Source organism: Bidens hawaiensis, unplaced genomic scaffold (assembly GCF_021521415.1).
Source record: "Bidens hawaiensis isolate Kalapana, Puna unplaced genomic scaffold, B.hawaiensis_p1.1 tig00018745_1, whole genome shotgun sequence".
Classification (NCBI taxonomy): domain Eukaryota; kingdom Viridiplantae; phylum Streptophyta; class Magnoliopsida; order Asterales; family Asteraceae; genus Bidens; species Bidens hawaiensis.
The window spans coordinates 149,451-158,483 of record NW_027492838.1 but is presented as its reverse complement, the minus strand read 5'-3'; positions in this window follow the sequence as shown (position 1 = coordinate 158,483).

The following is a 9,033-nucleotide window of genomic DNA, read 5'->3' as shown; positions in this document are numbered from 1 at the left end:
AAGGTGATGTGTTACAATTGTTTTGCACGTATACTTAAGTAAAATTTTATTATGCCCAAAGGTGATTTATCTTTTATTTAAGTATAATTTTATTAATTACATTAATCTATTATTTTGATGTCAATAATAGATATTTATTATCACAGCTTCATAATTTAAATGGTTCTTATTTATGTCTGCATTAGTTTAAGTTGCCCCTAGTTCACTCTAAATTCCTTCTAGTTTAGTATCTTAACATTCTCATATAAATTCCAATAACAGCTCCGAATGGTGGAATCACATCATTAACCGGAGATAACTTTGCTGCCTGGAAGGACTCTCTTATGCTTAATCTTGCCTTCCTGGATTTCGAATTTGCTCTAAACGAGGATCAACCTCCAGAGCTAACCGCTAATAGCACTCCTGTTGATCACTTACTTTTCGAAAAATGGAAGAGATGCAACCGCATGTCTCTAATGCTTATGAAAAACTCCATTAGCATGCCCATAAGAGGATCCATTCCAGACTCTGACAATGCTAAAACCTGTCTGGCTTCTGTGGAGGAACAATTCAAGGGAACGTCTAAGGCGCACGCTAGTACTCTTGTTCTCAAACTGGTGACTACTAAGTACGATGGAAGGAGTGGCATTCGTGGGCACATTATGATGATGAACGACATGGCCCATAAGCTGAAGGGATTAGACATGGAGATCAGTGATGGTTTTCTGGTGCACTTCATCATGACCTCTCTTCCAGCTGCCTATGAAGCTTTCAAGATCAATTACAACACCCAGAAGGACAAATGGACTATGAGTGAGCTGATCGCTATGTGCATGCAAGAGGAAGAGCGTATGAAGATGGACAAACCTGAAGTTGCTTCCCTTGCCACCAGTTCCAAGAAGAGGAAGAACACTAATCCAATAAAGGAGTTTGCTATAGTTCAGAAGAATAATACAGGTGCCTCAACCAGCTCTCAGAACTCCACTGGAAAGCCTTTTTGCAAGTTCTGTAAGAAGTACATTCATAAGCAGAAGGACTGTTCAGACTTCAAGGAGTGGCTGGCTAAGAAAGGTAATGATCTCTTTATGATACTTGAGTCCTATAATTTAACTGTTCCTGCTAATACATGGTGGTTTGATTCTGGTTCTATGGTTCATGTACAATTCTACTCAGGGATTCCTTTCAATCCGAAAGTTGGATAAAAGAAACCAAAGAACACTAAGACTGGGGAATGATAAAGAACTTGAAGTCAAGGTTGTGAGAACTTTACAATTAATAATGAAAACGGGTTTATGTATTAAACTTTATGATACCTTATATATTCCTGAGATTACTCGGAATCTTGTATCAGGACCAAAGTTAGACATGGACGGTTTTGATGTTTCTCATGGTCGTGGCAAACTTACTATTTCTTTAAATTCTCAAGTGTTTGGTTATGGCTTTTTGGATAGTGGTCTTTATAGATTAGAACTAGATGATAATTTTTCTAAATCTTTGTTGTCATATAATATTAATGAATCACTCACAAAGATTAAAGAGAAATGAGACTTAGAAACTTCTTCTATGTTGTGGCATCAACGTTTAGGCCACATCTCACGAGACCGATTAGCCCGCCTCATGAAGAATGAAGTCTTACCACATCTTGATTTCACCGATTTTGTAACATGTGTCAAATGTCTTAAAGGCAAAATGACATCAACAAATAAGAAAGGCGCCACTAGGAGCTCTAATTTATTAGAACTCATTCATACTGATATTAGTGGTCCTTACCCCATTGCTGGCATAACTAGACATACTTCATTTATCACTTTCATTGATGATTATTCCCGATATATATACTTGTACCTCATTAAAGAAAAATCTGAATCTGTAACAACTTTTAAAGATTATAAAACTGAAGTTGAAAAACAATTAGATCGTCAAATAAAAGTTATCAGATCAGATAGAGGAGGTGAATATTATGGAAGACATACTGATGTGGGTCAGGCCCCTGGTCCATTTTATGAGTTTTGTAAGGGCCATGGGATTCGTGAACCAATATACCATGCCAGGTACTCCTCAGCAAAATGGTGTCGCTGAACGGAGAAATCGAACCCTTATGGATATGGTACGCAGTATGTTAGCCAACACTAATTTACCTCTATTTCTCTGGACTGAAGCCTTAAAAGCAGTCGTTCATATACTCAATAGAGTTCCTTCTAAGTCTGTCCCTAAAACTCCTTATGAACTTTGGACAAGAAGGAAACCGAGTCTTAATTATATGAAAGTATGGGGCTGTATTGCTGAAGCAAAACTTTATAACCCTTTCCTAAAGAAACTTGACCCTAAAACTGTTACCTGTTTCTTTATCGGGTATCCTGAAAATTCAAAGGGTTATCGTTTCTATTGTCCTTCCCATGTCACTCGTATCGTAGAAACCAAGCGTGCCGTGCTCCTGGAGGATTACAAGATCAGTGGGAGCAGTACTAACCCTTATGAAGAATTGCAAGAAATACAAGATGTGGGGGGAGACTCGTCGATTATTGTAACTCCGACTATTCCTCTTGTACCCCATGCAATTGAACATTTTGCATCACCTTCTCCACACTCAGAACCCGTTATCACAGAAAATGAAGGCACATCAAACACTCAAAACCAAGACAATGCTAAACCCGCTAATCAACTCAGGAGGTCATCTAGGTCTAGAAGACCTACTAACTTTGATGATTATGTCACCTACCTGACTGAAGCTGACGCCGGAAAGCTTAATGATCCTATCTCTTATAATGAAGCCATGAGCAGTGATCAGTCTTCTGAATGGAATAAAGCGATGATTGATGAGCTTGATTCCATGAGGAAAAATGACGTTTGGGATTTGGTAGATTTGCCCAACGGTGTCAAACCCGTAGGATGCAAATGGGTGTTCAAAACAAAACTTGATCCAAATGGGAACGTTGAACGCTATAAAGTGAGATTGGTTGTAAAGGGCTACACTCAGAAAGAGGGAATTGACTATCAAGAGACTTTTTCACCTGTCTCTCGAAAAGATTCATTAAGAATCGTTATGGCCCTAGTATCTCACTTTGATTTAGAGCTGCATCAGATGGACGTGAAACCGCTTTCCTTAACGGCACTTTAGACGAAGAGGTGTACATGAATCAACCTGAAGGCTATAAACCCGAAGGTCAAGAACATCTAGTCTGTAAGCTCAAGAAGTCAATATATGGGTTGAAACAAGCATCACGTCAATGGTACCTAAAGTTTGATGAAGTCATGAAGAAACAAGGTTTTTCAAAGAATCAAGTGGATCAATGCACCTACCTCAAGATGAGTGGGAGTAAGTTTACTATACTTGTCCTTTACGTAGATGATATTCTGTTAGCAAGTAATAGTTTAGACATGTTGCATAAGTCGAAGCGATTACTCTCGCATAACTTCGACATGAAGGATATCGGAGATGCTTCTTATGTTATTGGCATCGAAATTCACCGAAACAAACACAGAGGAATCTTAGGATTATCTCAAAAGGCCTACATTGACCGTGTCCTTACTCGTTACATCATGCAACATTGTAACCCAACTGCAGCTCCTGTAGTTAAAGGAGACGTTTTCGGGGCATTCCAATGTCCGAAAACAGAGGTTGAAAAGGAGCAAATGAGATTGATACCTTATGCATCAGTAGTCGGGAGCCTTATGCATGCACAAGTTTGTACTCGCCCAGATATTGCTTATATTTCTGGAATGTTAGGCCGTTATCAGACTAATCCTGGCCTTGAACACTGGAAAGCAGCTAAGAAGGTGCTTCGATATCTTCAAAGGACGAAAGACTACAAACTGACTTATAGAAGAAGTGACAATTTAGAAGTGGTAGGTTATTCTGATTCTGACTTTGCTAAATGCAAAGATGACAAGAAGTCCACTTCGGGGTATATCTTTATGTTAGCAGGCGGGCCCATCTCATGGAGGAGTCATAAGCAACAATTAACGACTACTTCCACTATGATGGCAGAATATATAGTTGTTTATTATGCTACATGCTGTGGAATGTTGCTTAAAAATCTGATCTCCGGACTCAAATTAGTCAATTCTATTTATAGACCATTGAAGCTTTATTGTGATAATTCAGCTGCCGTTAATTTCTCAAACAGTAACAGTTTGACTGGAGCTGGTTTATATCTTGATACAAAGTATTTGTTCGTGCGTGAACGAGTTGAGAAAAATAAGCTTTGTATTGAGTATATTAGTACACATAATATGCTAGCGGATCCGATGACTAAAGGTCTCCCACCTAAAGTTTTTGAAGAACATGTTGCTAATATGGGATTTACTGAAGACCTTATTTAATTGCATATTGTACTTATTTACATTTTATTTAATAACATTTCCTCAGTTTTGATTTTGTATGTCTCTTAATATGTTCTGCATGCGTAATGACATATAGACAAATTATTATACAAATCAAATATTTGAAGGGCTTACTTATATAATTTTGATCATAACTACTTAGGGTTTAAACAAGGACTGCAGTATGATTAATGGGGGTCTTGAGCTGATGTTCAATTCAATGACTGTATTTCTCTGCTCCAGTTTAAGTTTAAAGCTAAAATGAGTGTTAAAATCTGCAGACTAATCTAATGCTCATAATAAATGATTATTTGGCCAAGTGGGAGAATGTAAGAATAAATATATGGATATGTATATTTATGTATGACCTACATGATCATTTATATTATAATAGATCAAAGTTAATTAAATTATACCTTATTATTATATTAGCTAGGTAATTGTTGATGGACCAAATTACCCTTTCTTGCTAATCAAGGGTTTCCTCTTGGATGTATATAAATATGGAGAGACTAATTAACATCACAACTTAACCCTAAACCCTCACATCAAATTCGTGAGCCTCTCTCTTCCTCTATTATTCGGTTTCTCAAGAACCCTAATCCCCATCACTAATATACATCCTAAAGGGGAACTCGACCAAGCTGACTGTAATGTCGTCTGGATCATTCTCATCAGCCGTGGCCTCTCTCTGCTGTGACAGGTATGTTTTAGTTATAGGTTTATCATAATATCCATGTTTTCTATTACATACATGAAGAACTGATCAACAGAGGTGAGTGTCAAATGTTTATCTATATCTATGACATCACAAGACAAGGACCCTAGCTTTAAGAACGTTAAAGATACTAATATTTCTATTACGGATAACAAATAAAATTTGATACAATTGGACAAAGTTAAAGCAAGTACTATAGTTTATCACTGGACTCGAAAACATATAAAATCAAACGATTGTTTGTTCATGTGTATTTATATTGTAGAAATGCTCTGTGAGTCTGTCTGCAGTAATTCATCTTCGAACATGAAAAACAAATTTGGGCCGAAAAGAGCTAAATTAGCCGTTTAACAACAGTGACACATGAAAGTGTTATATATATATAGTGTTCTATAAGACTTAAGTATGGATGGATGTTTGAACACTTAATCTAAGCATGGAACGTTAGGTTTAATTGGCTAAATGGATCAATATGGGTTGAATAAAGAGAACCGATGTGAAGTCTTGTTAGTATATGAATTTGTAATAGTAATTTGTTGAAAAGATTTTTTACGTTAATGAATATTTGAATTTAAGTGTTAGATTACATGCCCTAACAAATGAAATTGACTTACTAACAAACTAGTAAAGTTGAAGTTTGGAAGTTAGGGGTCAAAGTTTATAACAAAGGTATCGAAATCCTTACAGGAAAATGTAAGTTTATCTTACACATTATTTCGGAATTTATAGCTTGTATGTCATTGTATGTGTTGTTGAGGAAAGTGAAATCGTTTACTAAGTAAAGTAGGTATGTGGTGTCAATGTGACATTCCTAACCTTCAATGTTTTCCCGTTTCTTTCTCTTAGTAAGTATGCCTCTCTCTTTATAATAATCATATGTTTATAAAGAAAATAATTTTTATACTAACAAAATACGTTTATTTTAAATTATTCTTTATTTTAATAAATTATGAAATCTGATTATTTATCTTTTATTTTTAAATCATATAGTATATGAAAGTCAAATTACATGAATAGCAATTAATGTATTTTCGAAATCCAATTATATATTAATTTTTTTAATCGTTAGTTAAAGTAATACCTTTTTCATAATCAAATGTATATAAAGATTTAAGAATTTTATATATCAACATTTTCCACCATATTTAGTATACGAGTTTTAAGCTACTTATCTAATGGATTACATGGCGAATTTGTTAGATATGTCTAATTTTGTTATTAGACATATAATAGTAATAAAAGTTATTAATTGGTTACCATTGAATTGAGAATAGTCTTTGTTTTAAAAAGTGGTTTTGAACGTGATACTCTTTTAGAAATGAGAATGTCATTAGAACACACATATTGATTTTGAAATGTATCTCGAAACATTCGACTTAAATAGAAGATTCTTGTTGTAATGAGGGAAAAAAAACAAGAAGAGAATTGATGGTGGTGAACTAGAAGTCAATAGATTTTTATGTTGTAAATGACTTTTCTAGTAAACTAATATAAAAAGTTTTTTAGTCAAGAATGGTTTTGCATAATCCTTGAATAAAAAGTTACTACTTTATGACATATGAAAATGAGAAGGGTAATTATATAAAGGAAGACGACTATTACAATAATTTAATACTATTATTAAGAAACATGTAAGTTACTTATCAGTATGTTTTTTTGTTAACTATACTAACCTTCAAATAACCAAGACCGTGAGATGATGAAATGAAATACGAGACAATGTATGTGTAAGAACACAATAAAAACTCATGTATCTAATCATATTTAGAGTTTTAAATCACAGTGAAACATGAAGCATAAGGGTGTTGGTGCTACAAAGGGTGTGCCCTACATGTAAGGCCCCGTTACCGGTAGCCCTACTTTCGTGTTGGATTTACTCATAAACGCAGTTCTAAATATCAGAGTTAATTAAAACATTCGCGGAATATAAAAGCTTTCATAAAACATTTCATAACAAAACACATCTTGTCTTAAAACATCATTTTGTCTTTCAAAATAAACAAACATTAGACTTAAACGTCTTGAGTCTTCCGATGCCAGCCTCTTATTCAGTGCCACGTGTCTGCTCAAGCGAGATGCCTCATCTTACTCACCTGCGTGCATACTAAAAGTCAGCTACGCTGAGTGAGTTATAGTTAATCATACATTATACAATACACATAAACTTATATTCTTTCATTCATACTTTCATACTTTCTTTTTGTATTAACTTGCTTTCATATCTTACGTTATAAAGAGCATTACGCCCTACATTCCTCGAGTATTATTAGGGCTCGGTACCCTCCTTTCTCGAGTATTATTAGGGCTCGGTACCCTCCTTCCTCGAATATTCGAGTATTATTAGGGCTCGGTACCCTCTTTCCTCGAGTATTATTAGGGCTCGGTACCCTCTTTCCTCGAATATTAGTAGGGTTCGGTTCCCTAGTTCTCGAATATTAGTAGGGTTCGATTCCCTCTTCGTTACCATACAACCATGCATCATACCTCGAGTATTATTAGGGCTCGGTACCCTTTTCGTAACCATACAACCATCATTTCCTTCTTTTATTAACTTTATCACGTTCATACACATAAGCATACATATCATACTTACCTTATACATAGCGTTACAACCTGACAATACGTGCAATATCCGAAGATCGTTCACGTACCATCAAGCAATCATTCATACATTTCACATTATCCACATAAGGCATACACTTATCTCTTAGGATAAGCGTATTAACAAACATATTGAGTATGCACACAACCCCGAAAACATAACACAAAAGTGGGGCTAGAAACTCACCTGAATTCTGTTACGCTCTCCGTTAATCGTTATTCCCTTCCTGAGTTGTGCACGGTAAACTGTATAATATTTACATGTATTAATTAACTACTACAACTCATGTTGTATTTCTATCTTTATATAACCCACAACGAACGGGGGTCCGGGGGCAGCGCCCTTGGAAGCGGGGTCTAGGGGCGGCAGCCCCTAGCAGGGTCCAAGGGGTAGAGCCCCTGGCTTAACACATTAAGCGAACTCAAGCGAACTTATCATTAAGCGAACTTAACAATAAGCGAACTTAACATTAAGCGAACTTACTGTAAGCGAACTTAGTGTTAAGCGAACTTATCATCAGGCGAAGTTAACTTGGCGAAGTTACACCTTAAGCGAACTTAGCTTTAGGCGAAGTTATCATGGGCGAACTTAGCCTAAGGCGAAGTTATCAATTAGGCGAACTTAGCCTTAGGCGAAGTTATCAATTAGGCGAACTTGCTTGCAGGCGAAGTTCGCCTGCAGGCGAAGTTGTGCAGCAGCCGCCACTGTTCATCCTAAATCCCCAAAATCATCATCGTTTTACCGAGAAATCCATGGGTATGGTATTTGACTAACCCGCGATCATTCCTATGGTCGTTTTTGGATATGGTTTGACCCGAAAACACGTAAAGTTTGGACCTTTAAGTTCAAAAACATTCAATACTAGTGTTAAGGGTTCATTAACCGAGCCGTTTCCATTTTCGGGTTCATTACACTCGTATTTATCATCAAGTTTACAACTTTATGTTTCGTTTATACCCGATCTACTCTCGTTCTAAGTTTCAATGCTAAACGTTTATAAAAACGTAAACTTTAAGATCAAAACGTACCTTTTCGTGTTTGTTTGGCTTAGTCACGGACCATAGATCTTGTGTTTATCTTGCGTAATGAAGGATCTATCAAGAATCTCGTTTACTTGGCCTTGGATCTCACTCTCGCTCTCGGCCGTATATAGGTGTAAGTGTATGTGTGTGTTTTTGAGTGTGTAGAGATTAAGATGGAAATGAATGAGGGTTTAGGGTTTTAGGTTGGTTTAGGGGATATTTATATCCCTTAAAGCCCATGGACCTAAGGTCCATTCCCATTTAACCCACCTTAATTAATTTAAGTCCATGATCCGTTCTTTACTCGATATTAATTAATAACGCGAAATCACTAAACGTAACTTTCTTTATTTAGCATTATAATATTTTAGGATGTTACACTACACCCA